General features: G+C 46.7%; 1 long non-coding RNA gene across 1 annotated transcript; it reads right to left on the bottom strand.

The window, feature by feature from the left end:
- Nucleotides 1-1,351: 1,351 nt before the first annotated feature.
- LOC119273396 lies at nt 1,352-2,240 on the bottom strand. Its single transcript, XR_005134845.1, has 2 exons — nt 1,974-2,240; nt 1,352-1,745 (listed from the first exon to the last, which is right to left on the bottom strand). It is a non-coding gene; the product is annotated as an uncharacterized LOC119273396 (long non-coding RNA).
- Between the last annotated feature and the right edge of the window lie 18,270 nt (nt 2,241-20,510).

Below are 20,510 nucleotides of genomic sequence, written 5' to 3'. Positions count from 1 at the left end.
TTAACATTGGGTTTGGTTTTGAAGATCTCATCGAGACGGATTTAATGGTGAAAACAGATTTTTAATTCGATTTTTAATTAGGAGATGAAACATTTTTAAGCAGAAGACCAAAAAATTCCTACTGATGTCATATGTTCACATGTGGCAAAATGAGTGATAAAAAAGATGTGTGGACGATGTGCAAGATGCCACACGTGCGGGTGTTAATTTTTCCATTATTTATGCAGCCTACACAGGTAATGGTTCGAGCCAAATGACGTGAAAATATCGCAGATCATTATCATAGCACATAACGCGTACTCATATATGCACTTCCATTAAATATGTTGCACCGGATACACCTAGCAAGAATTTACTACAAACAAGTTGTCTTAGCTGTCATGTACATACCTCATTCATCTAGAATTAACATATTTGTAGTATTATATGAATAATCAAGGACTATGTAATTTGTCTTTTCTTTAATTTTACTTGCCATTAAAAATATTTAGCTTTTTCTATATACAACATCACTTGATACTAGAAAATACAATCCAGAATATTACTTTGGTGTGCATGGATGTCTAAAGCGCTCATGACTAGCCTTTGTATAAGGGTCCTTATGTATAGGACACACTCTCCCGGATGAGGATTTGTAGCACATAGGTGCTCCCCCCACCGATATCTATGCCTCATGTTACTCTAGCCAGATCAAGACATTAAATGCTGAAATCATTTTACAATTCAGAGATACCCCTGGATACATCCGCTCAATATTATCACCGGTGGGCCCATCTTTAAATGATTGTTGTACTCTAGAACACCTAAGAACAGCAACAATAATGTGTGGTGCAGACTGCTGCGACCGAATTAATTCAAATTCAGCACCAGGTGTTGCGAGTCATAATGAATGAGAATGAATAAAAAGGAAGCCTCCCGTTAATTTTGATTTCAGTTTAGGACTTTCATAAAATCCGTTGAACAATGCATCTCATTTATGATTGATGAGAGTCGATTCATTTGAGCACCTAATTATGTGAGACTCTGATAGTTGCAAGACAAATGTTTCATAACATTTGGGGATATAATAAGAAACCTAAAAAAATGATGCGTTGTTGTTCCTCAATACCCAACTTCTTGGTTATAAGGCAAAAAATACACCTTGGAAGACAGAAATATATCCTGGTTTACGTAATATATCTAGCTTCTTGGGTATAAGTAAAAAAACATCTTACTCACAATTAAATTCGGCTTAGTCAAAAATCCACATCCTGGAACTTAAAGAAGGATCTTTGTCTTCTAAGATATTAAGTAAACTTCCTGGAACTTAATACTATCCTGGTTACATCTTGGCTGACAGAGAAGCTACATATAAACCTAAACTTCCTGGAACTTTTTAATTTTCACATGAACTTCCTGGATCGAAGGGCAGGTAACAATTAACCAGGTGATTTTTCGCAAAAAAAAAAGAAGTAGGCTAACTACAGAGATCTTATTTACAGGTTCAGTTGAGATTCAGGAAGAGGTACAGAACGGCGCTAGATTGAGGATCCTCGGGATGAGGAGGACGTTGAGAGTTGGCGGCATGGATTTACTGCTCCCCATCTTGTCTGTGCCACCTATTTCCTGCTGCTCGCTGACGCCACGGGCTGCCACTGCTCGACGACATGGCCTGCCCCTGCCCCAGCTCCGCGTACTGCAGCTGCTGCTCGCTTCTCGCCGCCACAGGCAGTCGCTACCCCAGCGGCTAGCGTTGCGTACTTCTGCTGCTGGCCGCCGCCGTTGCATACCCAATGGTGTCAGAGTTGACGAAAAAAAAGTAGAAAACCTCAGCGAGAAATTTTGAGGAAAGAACATTTTCAGAGAAAAAACAAGGAAAGAAAAAACGATCTCAACACCTCAGAGAGAAAATTTGAGAAACAAAAATTTACAGAGAGAAAATACGAGGAAAGACTCAACACCAAACCACCGAGGATCCTTGCATAGTCGCCGACCTTCATCCCCAAAGTCTCAGCCCATGCCGGATCTGCAGTGACCGGCTCGCACCCGAATCCATCGATGTTCCTGTGCGGCGTAGGAGGTTGAATCCGTCGCCGGCTGGAGGTGATATGGCAGCGGAGCTTCGTCCGGAGGGGCGGCAACAAGTGGGTGGCAGTGTGGGCACGAGTGACTGGTAGGTCGATGACGAGGCACACATTTCGCCGGAACAGGGAGCTCGAGAAGTTTAGACCTGGGAGAGATGAAGTGGGGAACGGAAAGAGGATGAGGAAGAGGAACAGTGGACAGGCGGGGTAGATATGCTGCAGAGTGCGGTGGCCTTCAATGCGCCAGTGTGGGCCATTGGTGGAACATAACCAATCTTACAGGTGGGGCCAGCTCGTAGGAGACCACATGCATATACGAGATGTTTACGAACAAGTGCTTCATGGATACAAAGATTAATGGGCGATGCTAGGCGCCGGTGCGCCGGCCGAACAGTTTCGGCCGGTCCAGCCCTAGCCGTTGGATGCGCGCGATTAGGAGCCGTCCGATTCCCCGCGTTGACTTCCCCTCTCTTTCTTTCTCTCCTCTCCCGGCCGCCGGCCGTCACCCGTCACCTGGACCTCTCTCTCCGCCGCCCCCGCTACTGGATTCCACGCTCGCCGCCGGTCGCCGCGCTCGCCGCCGGTCGAGCTCCGCGAGGGGTGCTGCCATGGCCGTGGGCGTCGAGCTCCGCGAGGGGTGCTGCCATGGCCATCGGCATCGAGCTCCGCGAGGGGTGCTGCCATGGCCATGGCCGTCGAGCTCCGCGAGGGTTGTCGCCATGGCCATGGGCGTCAAGCTCCGCGAGAGGTGCCCGACATGGCTGTAGGGGCACCACCACACTAGATGCAGCTTCGCTGATGGCCGGTTCCAGCTTTTGACGATGCCCATTGCAGCTTTTTCAGCGAAAAAACTTGTCATCGTCGCCGGCGGTTGTATCTCGCCATTGTATCGTCGCCGGCGAAAAAAGAGTGGATGTAGCAAAAATTGTTGCTGGATGTACCAAAAATCTCTTACGGTTGCAGCAAAAAAGTCATCGCCGCCGTCGTCGGGTCGCGGCTCAACCTGAACATATGTAGCAAAAAATGGAAACGGTTGTAGCAAAAAGCCACATCGATTGTAGCAAAAACGCAAGGTCGATTGTGCATTGTAGCAAAACGTGACACCGGTGGCAGCAGTATGCGATGCCGTTTGTAGCAAATTCCGACGCCGGTTGAAGCATGTAGCAAAAAACATTATGGCCGTCTGCTACCGGTTGTAGCTCACCGTGCAGGTCGCGAACACACAGCCGCCATCGTGGCAACGATTTTAATGATGGTCGTAGCAAAACATGGTCACGGTTGTAGCAAAAGAACACCATGGCCGTCCCCGCTAGTTGTAGTCGCCGTGCAAGTCGTGAACATTAGCGTCTTCGGTTGTAGCAAATCACCTCGCCAGTTCCAGCAAATGAACATCGTGGTTTCAACATTTTCCGTTGCCGGTTCCAGCATCTAGCGAGAGCGGGTTGCAGCATCTGTGGGCGCGTGGTCACCGCGGTCACCACCTCGTAGTAGCAAAAAATCATGCCGGTTCCAGCATCTAGCTAGAGCGGTTGCAGCATCTGCAAGTGTGGTCACCGCGGTCACCGTCCGTAGTAGCAAAAAATTATGCCCGTTGCAGCACTTTGGCTCACCGGTCGTAGCATATTTGGACGCCGGTTGTAACACCGCTTGCTTGTCAGATGCATCCCAGTGCTTGGCCTCACCGCGCGCGGCCATGGCGAAGGGAGCGGGCATGGTGACGGGCACATCCATGGCGACGACGGGATCTGAAGGAGGAAGACCAGGAGCGCGGCGACCCCCGTGCGTGGATGCGGCTAAGAGAGAAGGGGATTGGAGAAAGAAGATAAGGCGGGGGCAGGGGCTCGCGCGAGGCGTACGATGGCCTCGATCGAGTGGCTAGCGCGGGACCGGTCGAAAGCTTCGGCCGGCGCACCGCGTGGGAACGTTTCCCAAGATTAATACAGCGCATTGAATTGGATCGGTCCGAATCTAAATGGGCAGCTACGGTACAGATGTGCATGGGTGGAGCACCTGGGTGCTCCAGTGTAATTTCCACACTCTCCCTCCTTATATAGCTAAAATCATATCAGCCTATCCTTATCCTCCGGACCAGAGTACCACCCACAAATTAATGTAACATGAATGGAGTCGAGACTTGTGAAAAGAGAGGTAATATGAACACCAGGAGGAGCTGCATATACGCAAGATGGGAGTGAGAGGCAGAGGGAAACACAGGGGGTTCCTGAAGGAAATATATTGTAGTGGTCAAAGGACTGGAAGTTGTTTGCAGGACAAGCTACAAGCCTACAATACCAACAGCTTTGCTGGCCCCGGATATTGCTTTGGTACCACTGGTGGATCTCGCTTTGCTCGGCAACAGACACTGTAACAGGAACATAAAAGCCCTTCATGGGGGCACAGCTGAATAACTTGACTCTCCTGCACTTCGCCCAAACTGCACTTCTACTTTACGTCAGCTATTGAGCAAACCACGACCTTGCTCACAGTATCTATGCAAAAGCTAAGCTAGTTTTTTTCAATCTGGCCAGGAAAACAAAGCTATCGATCAAAGCGTATCTTGCACACGTTGCTTGACCAAGAGATCATAGAGTGACCAGCACCCACAACAGTGTGCAAGAAAAATCTATGTAAAATTATCATCTAGAGTGACTGAGTTCGCGTATAGATTTTCCTGCCGGTGCTTTGAAAATACAAGTAGTGTATCTGTATGGCACATTGGCACTCCGTGGTAGTTGTTTATTTATGAAATAATATAACGATGAAATTCTTCAGTGAACCATGCCACATATGGGCTAGTACAAATCTATTAGTATCAATCAATCATGATGATCAGGGACGCCATGTGTCGGTGCAGACTGTGATCACATTGTTTGTGTAGACAAGGCTCGTGTGAAGTTTTGTTCCGTAGTGAACCGGCTTATGGAACCTACACACCTCCATATGTTATTCACTTCAAAAAGGATGTTAAATCATAAACCTCTGGATCAATAGATGAACGCTGACTTCTTTATTAAAGTAGCATATCAACATCCAAAAAGTTTTACAATGTAAAGAAAAGGTCCAAAAACAATTGGCCAATAACAAGATTAGATGACTCCGACACATAACTTATTATTGGACAGTCATCCAAACCGTTTGAATGTATATTATGCTACCATCCTCCAATGGTTCCACCGAACGGCCATAAGTGCCTGATACTCTGCAAGTTGCAGAGAGCACCACACACACATGACACATCCATCCTCAGCATCTAAAGGTAACCTACCAAAAAATTGCAAGTCGCCAACAGCAAGGCACACTAATCTGCACAGACACGGGCCTTAAGCCCTTAATTTTTGGGTGAACACCGACCAACCAGTTCCGTGCAAACTCGCTATGCTAGTAGGTGGAGGGAGAATAAAAGCGACGTGTGTCATTCAACAAAGAATGGCGGCAAACGAGCAGGAAGGAAATATATAATGAAATGTTTTCCTCGTCACAGAATTAACATTTTTACTTCCTTGCCATCTGCGTTTCGCCATACTTTCCTTTGTTAGGATCACTCCTCTGTCTACCGACCACATAACAATATTTTATTTTTCCAAAAACAAATCTTTTACAAATCCACTTGTACCCATTCAGAGCCTGACGAAACTGGATACTCCCAAACTCATCCCTAATACTGAAGCAACAAAACCAACTTTCCATTGCACGATATATACAGGTTCAGATACTGAAATCCTAGTATTTGTCTTAAAGGCAGGTATCATCCCAAAATATCACGTTATGCCATTACCTATAGAGAAAGAGCCTCTGCTAAATAACTCCGCATTGAAAATCATCCAACCTTTCCAAAACGCAGATTCTTGTGGCTTTGACGACACTTGGGATCGGATCTTTGCATGAAAGTATTTTTTGGAAGCAATTCCTGCCAAACACCTTCCACGGTAAGTAATGTGCCCATCTATTTATAGAGCAAGCACTTTTTTGTCACCTTGTGATCCTCGATCCTAAGACCTCCTTGATCCTTCTAACTACATAGAATTCTCACTTAGCTAACCGAATTTTCATTTATGCTCATCGGATTTCTACTAAAATATTGATATGTAGTGATCCAATCTATTCCACAGTGGACCTTTTGGGTATTTAAAAGAAAGATAACATAAGCATCGCTAGACTTATGATGACAACATTGATTAGGACCAGACTTCCCCCATGGGACGTCAACTTGCCCTTCCAACTATAACACTTAAAATGTACTAACGTATGCACTTCCATCAAATACGTTGTGCTGAGTACAATATGTGGCTAATTTTTTTTAAATAATACATTTTTTTATTAATTTGCACAAATATTACGCTCAAAAAATAATCTTCGAAAATAATACACCGTCGGCCCGCGGCAGGCCGAGTGGACCTAGTCGGCCCATAGCAGGCCGACTGAGTCCCTATCGGCTAGCTGCTGGCCGATTGGCCAGTCGGTCACCAGTTGAGGTCCAGTCGGCCAGTAGTGGGCCGACAGAGCCTAATTGGCCTGCTGTGGGCCGATAGGGACTAATTGGCTAGCTGCGGGCCGACAGGGACTAATTGGCCTGCTGTGGGCCGACTGGTGCATGCCACCATTTTTTTGCCGAACGCTTCCTGGATTTTTTTTATAAACTATGACGTATTTCGTGCAACCCTTTGCCCGTAATATTTTCGCGCCATATGTTCGCGCCAACTCTTTCCCGCCATATGTTCGCGCCAACTCTTTCCCGCCATATGTTCGCGCCAACTCTTTCCCGCCACCCGTTTCTCGCCATATGTTCGCGCCAGCTCTTTCCCGCCATCCGTTTCCCGCCAATCGTTTCCCGCCATACCGCAGTCGTTCTTTCCCACCATTTTCTCATCCCTACCTATAAAACCCCCTTCAGACAGAGGAGGATAAGCATTCCAGTGTAGTGTAGTTGAGATGTCCCATTATCCTTTTGATCGTAGTTTTCACCCTGAGATGAGCAGAACTCTTCTGAGGCTAGCTACCGATTTCATGATGGACAATAGGATAGTTCCATGGGACGAACTCACCGGTAGTGACACCATAATGAATGAGTTGGCTCACGAATTACGTATGTCTGGGTGGCCTGAAAGGACCTATGAGGAGGTACGTATAGAACTTCTTAGGTTGCATGCAAGGTGGAAGAAGGTAGTGGAGCCAGAGAGTGAAACTTTTAGAAGGACTGCAGAAAAGCATTCATTTTTATGGATTGAGGAGAGCGAGGACGAAGATGATATCTTCATGCCGCCGCTTCCAGGTTCTGCATCGTCAAAGAGCAAGAGTTTTGCATCGTCCAAGGGCAAGAGTACTGCATCCTCGAAGGGCAAGAGTTCTGCATCGTCCAAGGGTAAGAGTTCTGCATCCTCGAAGGGCAAGAGTTCTGCATCGACGGAGGATGACGATGATGACTTCATGTAGTTTTTATGATGTATGTTGTAAGTTTAGTCGTATGTACCGTTAATTTAGATGTAGTTCTATCTAGTTGTTTATAATGTCTTGTTGTACGAGCATTATGTTCTATCTAAATACGATGTTGTAGTTCGAATAACAAAGTACTAAAATAGAGTAGGCATATGTCTCATACATAAGTACATAGTCATTTGTCTCATACATAGGATAGACATAAGTCTCATACATAAGTAGATGGTCATGTCTCTACTGATAGATGGAAGCGTCAGTGACGACGTCTGGCCTGGCGGGGAGGCCGATCTGGAAGCGGCGACCATCCGAACCTGTTAGGTGGCCTAATGTTACGAGGAGGAATTTCAGACTCTCCCTGGTCATGCTGTGTATCCTGTGTGGGGCCTGGTGGAGGAGTCGAATACATGTTCATCCACTGGGTGTGCTGCGACATCTGAGCATGTATGTTCTCCTCGGGATGTTGATCACTCCCCCACGTATCATGTGATGCTGACATAGACGCATGATATCCGTAGTCTCCTGCACGATGAAACGTTTAGTCATGAAGAATGAGGTCACCTCAGCAACCACATTCCCGACATTCCTGCACATAAAAAAATTCAGAACATAGTGTCACACTTAATAAAAATTCAGAACATAGTGCCACACTTAATAAAAATTCAGAACATAGTGCCACACTTAATAAAAATTCAGAACATAGTGCCACACTTAATACAAATTCAGAACATAGTGCCACACTTAATACAAACTCAGAACATAGTGCCACACTTAATACAGATTCAGAACATAGTGCCACACTTAATACAAATTCAGAACATAGTGCCACACTTAACACAAATTCAGAACATACTATGCTAGCTTAGCTTCTTCCTCTCGCCCTTACTCCTCTACTGCCTCTTCCTCCTCTTCTTCCCCGGTTGCCTCGTCCACGCCCAGTGACGAAAGTGGGACAATTAGTGTCCCTATGGCCAAATTCATTGCACATAATGCATTTCCTAGTCGGACCTCCTACTTCAGATTCATCCATATCATTCCGGATGCGCCGACAGTGCCGTCTGCCTCTACTTGTACGCATATGCTCTGGGTTTGGAATGTAACGCCTTTCAGCGGGGTTGACGCTGTTGAAATTACCCATTGATCGAAAACCCATCAGCTCAACTGTCCAGGTATTGAGGACAGACTCTTTCAGAAAAAATGGATACACAAATGATATTGCGTCCATTCCAAGCTGCCTGCAAGCAGCAAGTACATGTGAGCAAGGTAGGTGAAGCAATTTCAGTTTGTTGCATGTGCACTCACACGTTGGCCAGGCTTCATTACCAATTTTCACCTCATGCGTCCTCAACTCATTTGCACATCCGAATTTGTTGTTGGCTAAGCGGACCTCAAACCTTCTTTCTTGATTACCGATGGAGACTACAGTGTGTGATCTAGCTTTTTGCATCTTGTTGTCCATGTACTTCGTGACTCTTTCACAGTACCGTGTATTTGGGTTGTTGAAGATATGTTGCTCTGCTTTTTGACGTCTATCTCTGAAATACTTGACGGTGCCATAGAAAATACCCTCAACGATGGCTATAAGTGGCAATGCCCGGTTTCCTCTAAGGACAAAGTTGTATGTTTCTGCGAGGTTTGTTGTCATGACACCGTATCGTGCTCCATGTGTGTCATGTAGCAAAGACCACCTCTCTAGAGGCTCATGCTCTATCCACTGCTCGAAGGTTTTAATCGACCTCCCAAGCCTTCTCCTAGTACCAGGTGGGTCAAAGCCTGGCAGGTCACATAGCCCAACAGGCTCCTCCTCCACGGCCGCTGTTCCTGTTGCCAACTGTGCAGCTACTAGTTCAACATGTGCCCTCACCGCTGCATCTCTTGCAGCTTTCTTGTCCCTCACGTGTCTCTGCATGCACACATTAAGTCTGTCGCGTATCAAATTGTACTTCCATAGCTGGTTCTGCTTGCAGAGTTTTTTGAACAGATTCATCAGGTTCTTATTTCTAAACTGCGAGAAGAAATTAGCCCCCAGATGGCGCATGCACCAACGGCTCTGCAAGTCCTGCCATGGAACTTGTTCCTCAGGGCCTGGGTTTGTCAGTGTCCTTATCACACTGAGTATACCTGCATGCCTGTCATGAAGGAGCACACATTGGGCTTCTCCTTCACAACTGATATTTTCAACTGCCTGAAGAACCATGTCCAACTTTCAATGTTCTCACTCTCCACAAAAGCAAATGCGAGTGGTACGACTTGATTTTGGCCGTCTTGACCTATGGCTGTCAGGATCTGACCTTTGTACTTGCCTGTGAGAAAAGTACCGTCAACACATATCACCGGTCGGCAATGCCTGAAAGCTTCGATGCATACACGGAAAGAGAAGAAGAGACGATGCAGTACCCTCACAGTTGGGAACTCTGGCATGAACATGTCTTGGATATCGATATAGGTGCCTGGATTCCGCTGCTGCAGGGTGTGGAGGAGCTGGACAACAGAGTCATATGCATCAAAATAAGAACCAAATCTCCTCTCAAGCGCCGCATGCTTAGCCCTCCAAGCCTTGCCATAAGAAATTCTATACTTGAACCTGGCGAAGACTTTTGTCTGGACTGCCTTCACTTCCATAGCTTTGCCCTGCACTATCTCATCGTAAAACAACCGAGCAATAAGCGTGGATGAAAGGTTGGCATGATCCTGAGGGATGCAGGGAATAAGACAAGTGTGGTTAACTAAGTCACTTATCACCCAACTTGTGCCATACTTAGGGAGAAAGCCATGCACCCTGGCGGGACAATCTGCGTTCTTGCATACCATTGTCAGGAATTTCTGACTGGACACCTGAGCTGTGAAAATCATTTGCGTGGACATTGCCCAGTTAATTATTGCATCTTTCAGGGCTTGCTTGTTTGGATACATAGCACCCGTTGCAATATTGTTCTGGTGATATTGCCAGGCTGAATCATGTCCATCATTCACGGTCATTGCAGATGAGAAGTCATGATTCCACGATGCAGGATTTGGGACCTCCTCTGCATTTTCTTCTTCATCTGACTCGTCAGAATCATCGGCATGACCCCTTTCAACATCGGTGGCTTCTTCTTCCATCTGGTCCTGCATGTGCCCATCTACCTCGTCAGCGTCCACCTCAACATTGTAATCACCATCGGCATTTCCTCCTTCTACCTGACTACTCTGCCCTGGTTCGTAACCATAAGCATTTCCTCCTTCTACCTGACTGCTCTGTCCTTGTTCGTAACAATCATCTCCAGCATTTGACATAGATAACTGCCTCCCTACACTGCTATGACCAGGATCGTAGCCACCCTCCCCTTCATGTGTAGTGACCTCCTTTACGACGGGAAGAACTAAAGCAACAGGATTGCATCCCCTTCGTTCACAACATTGTAACCACCGCACCCATTCGGAGTCTCGCTCTATCGGCCTCAAATAAAAGTAAATTATTGAACTTGACCGTGTCCACAATGCATGAACACCGACGGTGTGTGTTTCAGTATCAAGACCTAAACTTGCCACAATCCATTCTTCCAACTGACTGACAGACCATGTTTGAGGTGCGCTCATTGGCACATCTATATGAGTAAATTCACTCAGATCCGCTCCCATCTCAGTTGTTTGGACAGTACCAGGACCATAGCAAAATCTGAAGTTCACTACATCAGACTCGGCTCACCTATTTTTTTTCAACAACGAAATACAGGTATTAAGCAACAACTTAATATACCCCCACTAAGAAATATTAGACATGTCTATATATTAGCTAACTATATATTACAGAATATTAACGGAGCAACTAATACAAGTATTAAGCAACAACTTAAAATGCTCACCAAGAACACCTAAATATTTACGTTTACTACCGGAGCAACTCCAATTACTGACACACCTAAATATATTTACGTTTACTACCGGAGGAAATAACAATAATCGCACACCGGAACCGGGAAATAAAATGCTCACCATGACCACCTAAATATATTTACATTACCACCGGAGCAAATATCAATAATTGCACACCGGTACCGGGAAATAAAATGCTCACCACGACTACCTAAATATATTTACGTTTACTACCGGAGCAAATAACAATAATCGCACACCGGAACCGGGAAATAAAATGCTCACCACGACCACCTAAATATATTTACGTTACTACCGGAGCAAATAACAATAATTGCACACCGGTACCGGGAAATAAAATGCTCACCACGACTACCTAAATATATTTACATTACTACCGGAGCAAATAACAATAATTGCACGCAACTTTGAAAATAAAAATGTTTGTTCAAATATACCCTTGTAGCGTGCGCGCGAACGACGAACGGCGGCATTCAATCACCGGAACTGGAGCCGGAAACTCCACCAAACTACCGGAGCTTCACCTCCACCACACTGCTCCAGCTTCACCACCACCACCTCCACCTCCACCACCGCCACAACCTCCACCAATGCGCTGAAAAAATGCTCCAACAAAATGCTCACCACGACCACCACAAGCTACCCCATCAGTAGATCGAGTTCTCTTTTGGCTCCCCTAACTATGTAAAACCCAATCACGGTGCCAAATCCGTGAAAAAACGGGGCATTTTGGTGTATTAATTGGAGCTAGTTCGTGTAAGAGAGAGGAGGAAGGAAGAACAAAGAGAAACTTGCGGTGGGAGAAAGGGAAAGAAGAAGGAGAGGAGAAAGAGGCGTGCGCTGTGGGGCCGGCTCCCTGTCGGCCAGCAGCTGGCCGATCGGTCGGCAGCTGGCCGACTGGGTCGCCCGTGACCCAGCCCGCGCCGACAGCCAGCGCCCGACATGGCCTGGCCAATAGTCGGCCTCCGCATGGCCGAGAAGCCACCTGTCGGCTCGCAGTTGGCCAATAAGGCCCAGTCGGCCTGCTGCTAGCTGACTAGGACCAGTCGGCCAGCTGCTGCCCGACGGTGTATTATTTTTGAAAATAATTTTTTGGGTGTAATATTTGTGCAAATTACTAAAAAAAATGTATTATTAAAAAAAATTAGCCAATATGTGGGGATTAATAAAGGCCCCTTCACCCACCGCTATGCCACATATGCATACTGATGAGTTTTTTACAAACAAGTTGTCTTAGTTGACATGCACATGCTCCCATTAAACTATGATTTATTATGTGCAATATTATACCAACAATAAAGGACTAAGTAATCTATTTGCATATTTATTCATTTTACCATACCATTGAAAGTGGACTGGGATCAGGTGACATGCCTCTTGGCAGTCACGGGGTAACTTGCGGCTAGCCATCCAGCGTTCCTTCTCCATCCAACTGCCGCCAGCGACCAAAGTGAAAAAAGGCCAACACTTAACAGTTTTTAGCGCAACAACCGAGAACTAAAAACTGATTTGTACGAGTTGTTTTTTGTACAGGAAAAACTAGACTCAACGTGCAGGGACATCAAAGAAGTAAAAATTGAACAATTTAGTAACACTTGTCATTACAAATTACAAGTAATTAGCATAGAAATTCTGTAGCCAGATCAAGCGCACATACATGCGTAAATCATCCCTAAACCTATGCATGACGTGGCCCGCCCCAGCGGCGTTCAACTCGACCTGGGGTACGTTCCGCTACCCTGGTGGTGGCGTCGGAGGAGCAGAAGGCCGAGGCGGCCTACGAAGCCGGCGGGCGCACGCGGAGGAGGTGCGGCGCCGGCGGGCGCTGCTGACGCCGGAGCAGCGCCGCGAAGCCGCGTACGCCTTCGACTTGTCATACTAGGCTCAATGGTTCGCCTTCGAGTACGAGGAGGCGAGGCGACGCAGCGTCCGCGAAGTCGACCGCAGCGTGCCGCCGCCCCCGCGAGGAGGATCAGAAGGCGGAGGCCGCCTACCAGGCGGTAGTTGCGGCTGTTTTTCAGGAGAGCGAGGAGGACGAACGGCGCAGGGTGGCGGCGAACGAGGAAGAGGAGGCGGCGTACCTCGAACCGTGGCGCCAACGACGGCTGGCCGAAGAGCGCCGCAACGGCACAGGCCCCCGCGGGTAGCACAGCCGGCGGCCGACATCGCCGCCGCTTGGAACACGGCATTCCTCGAGGCCGGCCCATGCGCCGACGCTCATCGACCTCACGTACTGCCGCCGCTTAGGGCAGCGCGCCGCCTCGTAGTTTAGTTCGTTTTTAATTTTCGTTAATGCAAACGTGGATGCGTGGTCGGCTTTTAATGTTTAATTAATGTCTGTTTTTATTTGCGAAATGCCTGTATTTTTTTCGTGTCGTCATAATGGGTCAGGCCAGCGTTGGGTGCAAGCGTCGATCCAAACGCGTAAACGGACGTTGGTGTCCGCTGGACCAACCCAAACGGACAAAAAGACGGATAAAATCACTCTCCGTTTGGTTGGCACGTTGGAGTTGCACTTATTGACTTGAGCGAGCTCGCCTGTTCCTCTTTTTCACCGCGTCGTTTCCGTTGCTCTGAAATTGCTAAGCGTTGGCTTTTCTCGCTTTGCTTGCTGGCGGCCGTTGGATGAAGAAGGAACGCTGGATGGCTAGCCGCATGTTACCCGGTGACTGCCAAGAGGCATGTCACCTGATCCCAGTCCATTGAAAGTATGCTATTTTGGATGCAATATCATTAATATTTAGCTTCAAAATACATGGTGTTGAACCTTCAGATCTTTTTGTTACTAGAAGTGTAATGTCAAATTTAAGTTTAGTGTCCATGGATACCTAATGTGCTTACAACTACTTGTTTATAATTGTAGGCATAACTGTCTTTCATATAAAGGCCCTTATATACAGGACACACTCACCTCCCGGCGTAGCTAAAAGTATATCGGATTGGTGGCTCTAGCATTGTAGCTCGTGCCCATATTTATCTCTTCAGGCCGGAGTAGTACCCACCAAATCAACACTAATGGAGTAGACTTTAGAAAAGAGAGATACGATGAACACCAACATGAGTTGGACCCATGATGGGAGTAGGAGGCATCCGGAAACTGAGGGGGTTGTTATCTCGAACTCATCGTAGTTGACTACGAACTCGATTGTGTTTGGGTCAAACTAGTAGGAGTGGCAATAACCTCGCTAGGCAAGGATGCTCGTCTGGTCCGCCGAACAAGTGCAATTTACTGGCCAGAAGGACATAGCCTCTGATGATGTAATTGAGAAGCTAGTTCTCCTTGCCTGGTGGCGAGGAAAACTTTGCGGCGGATGTCAAGCTGGAAGGGTTGCGGCTCGGTGTTCCCTATCAACTAGAGACACCTCACATCTTCCATGGATATCTGGCATTACATCATCGACAAGGCCCGACGTCACAAGGGGATTAAGTCCCTCTCGATCCTGTTCTCCTGTGAGATTTGGCTTGAGCAAACAAGACGAATATTGCACAATCAAATCATGCCAGTTAGAGTGATTATTGCTGCTTCTAGAAGATCTAACGATGCATGGCGCCTCATGGGTGGTAAATATCTGGAAACCCCTATGGAAGATCTGAGGTGATCCTTCGGAGCTACATGCTCCTTTGTTTCCATTTCTCTTATTTTCTCCTTGTCACATCAGTGACCATGAGTAGCTATTATATCCGCTTAATTATTGAAATGCTCACGATTGTTGGATCTTAAAAAAGGAATTCTCCTTCCTCAACAACATAGCTAACTAGAACAGAAACTGTCGTGCATAACATAAAAAAAAGGAGTTATCCTTGCTCTATCAAGGAAAGACTGATTTGGCTTCCCCGTTGTGAAAATAAGACATCACTTCGTGCAAACTGTCGTGCATAACTACTCATCTTGATTAGATAACGAGCCTTGCTCCTTCGTAGCTATGACCAACAGACCTATGTTTTCCTAGTCTAGCGAGCAAGGAAAGGAAAGCTAGAAAATAAAAAAATTCTTGCATGTGTCGCTTGACCATGCTAAGATCATAGAGTGCCCAACACCCATAAGCAAAACAATGAGCAAGAAAAAAACTGTAAAAGTAGTGTGTCTTGTGTAGAATAATATTGTACAAGTCCCGCATGTTGCTCCCTCACTAGGGAGACAATGGCAGCAACCCAACACCTCCGCCGTGTCGACCCCCGACCCCTCCCTCCTGCTTCCCCTTGTCGTCAGTACTGCCTCCGCCAGAAAAACCTTAGATGGAGTCAGAGAAGACTGGACCTGTTCTTTGCTCCAGTTGGCAGCGCCTCCTCTGCGAGTAGGGAGCTTGTGGCGGCGGTCATGATGGTGTGGCCGCCACTGTTCTCCAGTGTGCTCAACAGCAATGTGTGGTGGGGTTGCACTGGTTGATCTGAGGCAGCTTCGCATGAGCTTGGGGGCTATCAGTCCATGCACGATCTGCTCAGTTCGGTACCGACCTGGCAAATGCTGGTTCTCAATCTACACGTGGCGGCATGTGTGAGGTGGTGTTGTTTGTCGGTGCAGTCCTCGTGGCAGCGACAAGGTGCGGTGGGCGTGTGTGGGCGAAGTGGTGAGGCGGGCCCAATCTGGGCTTGGGTGGGCCGTGGCGGGAGTGTGCAGTGATAGCGCGGGGCTCCAACAATCGATGTGGTTGCTGGCCAGAATTCTGGGTCGCAACGGTTGTGGTGGTCATCATTGGCTTGAGCTGATCTCCATGGTACTGTGATGGTCTTCTTAGATCCAACTAGCTGGTTTCAGTATTGCCATGTTAGGCAGACTGAGTTGCAGCTTGTCCTTGTTGGCAGCCATTGGGCTTCCTCTCAAGGGTTCGGATCGGTGCAAGGCTGCGGGCGCAAGCTTGATCTTTGACCGTAGTCGATGTTGGTGATGATGCCACATGTTGGTGTCTTTCCCCTTCTTGGAGGCATTGTCAAATATCACTCCCTGTACACTGTGTTGCGATTGGTTGCATTTGGCTAGGTAGTGGATGATTTACCACGGTCGAATCCTACCTGGTGTTCGGCGGAGTGGTGTGGCACAGTTTTGGGCGGCAGACAGAGTTTTCGCCAGGGGTCGATGCCGACGACGATTGCACTCACGTGTGTCATTTCCCTTCTTGGAGATATGTCCAAACACCTTGCTCTCGTAACACTTCGGTTTGCGGTCACGTTTGGAGGTTGAGGGTGGCTTAGATCTGTGGTGTTGTCGCTGTTGCTGACGTGTTGTCCTGCTGTCTTGTAATTTGTAACTCCTTTTTTTTTCTCTGGCATAATGAAATGGGCAGAGCACCAGCCTTTCACGTCAAAAGAGTAGTGTCTCTTGGAAATGGTAGCTTAAGGTATTCATCCTCGTTTAGGCGACATCTTTAGTTGTAGAAAATGTCAGGACCATAGTGCTTCACGTCACACGTGTGTTACTTATCATTTGGGATTTATTTTTTATTTTTTGCGGCATCGTTTTACCTAAAAATCAACAGAAAACGAAAGGAGAAGAACGTCGGGACAAAAAATAAGAGATGAGGCAAACTACCAACTCCACTTTAATAGTACGGATTTGGATTGCTCCTAAAGCGCATCTAGGATGCTGGGAAATCCCCCAACGGTCACCCCACCACCCACGGGAAGCCCTCCTGTCGAACAACCCATATACGTTTTGCTAGCTCTACAATGGTTTGTGTAGGGCTAGTTATTTTAATTTTTGGTCGGTTTTGTTCAGCCCCTTTTTTCCTCTCTTGGTGGTTTTCTATTTAAAATACTTTCTAAAATTTCAAATATTCATGTATTTTAACAAATATTTACAAAATTCAAAAAATATTCCTGTGTTTTTTTCAACTGGGCTAAAAAAAGGTTGCATAAATTTACAGTATTGAATTTTAAAAATACAAAGACAACAAAAAAACAAATGTAAACTAAAAACTTGAAGAAAATCTAGTAAACCCAGCAAAGGAAAACACAACAAAAGTATAGGAGAAACCACTACGTGTTTCTATTCTCGCAAAAAAGAAGAAGAAGAAGAACTAGTACGTGCTTCTCAAGAAATAAATTGGCAAGAACTAGTGCGTGTCTACGAGGGATGAGAGGAGCAGGCAGAGGCGGCTGGCACTGCGATCTCCGATTCCGCTCGGCCCTAAGCCTCCCCTCCTCCCCCACTTTAATCCATCCACACACCCAACACGGAGACACCCACGCACCCAAGACGGATTGATGCATCGGCGCACTGAATAGGAAGAGCATGCTAAATTGCAATATTAATGCAATTTTTCTTGTTATCTTCATATAAACACATAGATAGTGCAAGCGAATAATTTGAATTCAACATAAATAAGATTTGCTAGCCCATGATAACATTCATCTGAAGACATGTCTGATACACACTTGGTACCGCTGATTTGGGAGGAACCTCGAGAGGGTTTAAACATATTATATAGGTATAACAAAGAGATGGGAGATGGTATGCCGCCAGTATGCAAGTCAAATGCAAGTAGTGTGGGGACAGTGAAATTCTCAACAGAACAATTTACACTCATGTGACATAATTTATTTATAGAGCGACTGTTACATGTCATCAAGAGTGGTCAGCGCTAGTTGTTTATGGATCAGCTATTCTTTCCCAAACTATTAGTAAAGACACACGGAATTTGATTTTTCGACAAAGGGTGGATTTTATTTGCTCAAAGTGGAGCATCAAGAGGATACATAACACAATGAGCACACACCCGGCCTCTGCATAACTAAGATGCACACAGCCAAGGCGCGCAGAATTTGATATGCCAGGTTCAAAGCGAATACCGAAACGACCCGGGATGCCGTGCTGAAATCCCCTGGCAAACTATTAATTCCATATTGAGAGATCGAGATCGAGATCGAGGTAGCATTCGTGCTTGGAATGAGAGGCATCCTAGAATACGTCTATTGTTGTTTCGGCATGGGTTGTGACCAGATCGTAGGAAACAGTATAGAGGTTTTGGTTTGGGCCTACATAATACATGCATTGGATGGTTCAAGTGTGTGGAATTCTACTCGACTTAGATTTACTCATGATTATGTTTCGTAGTTTCTGCAGATCAAACATCTGGTATGTTATGTGTCTGTGTATGCCATCATAACATTTTTGTTGTAGAAAAGACATGTATAAGGCTGTAGTTCATAGTGTCCGACACTGTTTATTTAAAAATCCAAAAAAGGGATAAAAATCACGGCCGCTGCATCGATTGATGCATGCAACCTTCAATTGAATTGTTTGTGCAACCTACACATGTAATGGCTCGAGCCATTACAAGTTACACAATTGTTTGTGTGGGCTACAAATGACATGAAAATATCGTTGTCATAGCACATCACATGTACTCATTTATGCACTTCCACTAAATATGTTGCATTAGATACAGTTTACAGTATAAAGGCGCTCACACCCACCACTATGCCCCATACACCTAGAAAGAATTTACTACAAACTAGTTGTCTTAGTTGTTGTACAAACCTTCATTTATAATTAACATATGTAACAATCAAGGACCAACTAATATATTTGCTTTAATTTTATTTTACTTGTCACTACAAACAATCAAGTATTCATGTGTAATTGTAAGCATATGACTAGCCTTTGTATCAGGGTCCTCTTATATGAAGGACACACTCTCTCCCTCCTTATATAGCTAAAATCATATCGGACCAGAGTAGCTTGTGCCTATCCTTATCTTCCGGACCAGAGTACTACCCACAAATTAATGTAACACGAATGGAGTCGAGACTTGGGAAATGAAAGATAAAATGAACAACAGGAGGAGCTGCACGTACTCAAGATGGTAGTGAGAGGCATCGGAAAAGGCAGGGGTTCCCAGAAGGAAATATATTGTAGTGGTCTAAGGACTTGAATTTGTTTGCAGGACATGTTACAAGCCTACAATACCAATAGCTTTGCTGTCCCAGGATATTTGTTTGGCACCACTGGTGGATCTCGCTTTGCTCGGCAACATAGACTGTAACTGTTAGAATTAACCTTGCTGTTTTTTGGTTTTTCATCATATTTATTTAGCAGTGTCATGCATGTTGTCACGTCCGACCTACCTGGCTGTGGGCATGTACTCATGTAGAGAAGAGATCACGCGTGTATATGCAAGTCAGTAGTGTATCCCGTTGAGTTTGTTAGTAGTTTGCATGGATAGGCTAGCTGCATGCGTCTAGTTCCGTGGAGTCCAAGCGGCCGAGTTGTGTAGCAGAAAGAGGTGGAGAAAGAAGCGGGCAAAATCAGTTGTGGCATGCGCTGGCTGCGTGAACTCTTAGTTGATCTGCAGAAAACTTGGAAGTGACTCAATCTAGATGTGGGTTAGTTGAGTAGTAATCGGGTCAGACAGTTGTGGCCTGTGCGTGTGTGTGCATGGAGTTAGTGGGTGAGTGGCTGCGTTTTAGCCGTGTGCTTCCGGCTATTTAAGCCATCATGTAATTGCATTGCAAGGGTGAGAAGAAAACAAAGAAAAGGCAAAGTGTGTGCGTGCCAAGACTCTGTGCGTATCTTCTTCCACCTCTAGTTGTGTGTGTGAGTCTTCTTCCTCCTCCGGCTGTGCCAACATTTGGTATTCAGAGCCATGGTGACTGAAGGTTCACGCACTCCGTCGCCGGGTCGCCGCCGTGTCTCGGCCTCGCCGGTGGTGCGTCGAGGCCGGAGCACGACGCGGCGTGGCTGCCGCGAGGTGGTGGTGCAGCAGGAGGTCGTTCACCAGGCCAGCAGCACCGTCGTCTACCCGCCGCTGACAGCGACGAACTACTTCGAGTGGTCGCTGATCATGAAGGTGAACATGGAGGCCCAACACGTGTGGGACACCATCGAGGGAGGCGGGAGCTTCAGCCAGGACAGGGCGGCACTTGCGGCAATTCTGCGAGCCGTGCCGGAGGAGATGCACTCCACGCTTGCCGTGAAGGCGACGGCAAAGGAGGCATGGGATGCCATCAAGATCATGCGGGTCGGCGATGCCCGTGTCCGTGAGGCCAAGGTGCAGACTCTCCTCAAGGAGTTTGATGCCGTCCGCATGAGGAGCGGCGAGACCCTCGATGAGCTCGCCATGCGCATGAACGGGATCGCCAACAAGCTGCACACGCTCGGCGAGAACCTCGACGTGGTGAAGGTCGTGAAGAAGCTTCTCCGCA

This window comes from Triticum dicoccoides, chromosome 3A (assembly GCF_002162155.2).
Source record: "Triticum dicoccoides isolate Atlit2015 ecotype Zavitan chromosome 3A, WEW_v2.0, whole genome shotgun sequence".
Taxonomy (NCBI): domain Eukaryota; kingdom Viridiplantae; phylum Streptophyta; class Magnoliopsida; order Poales; family Poaceae; genus Triticum; species Triticum dicoccoides.
Note: the sequence above shows the minus strand (reverse complement) of the source record. Positions and strands in the feature narration are given on the sequence as shown.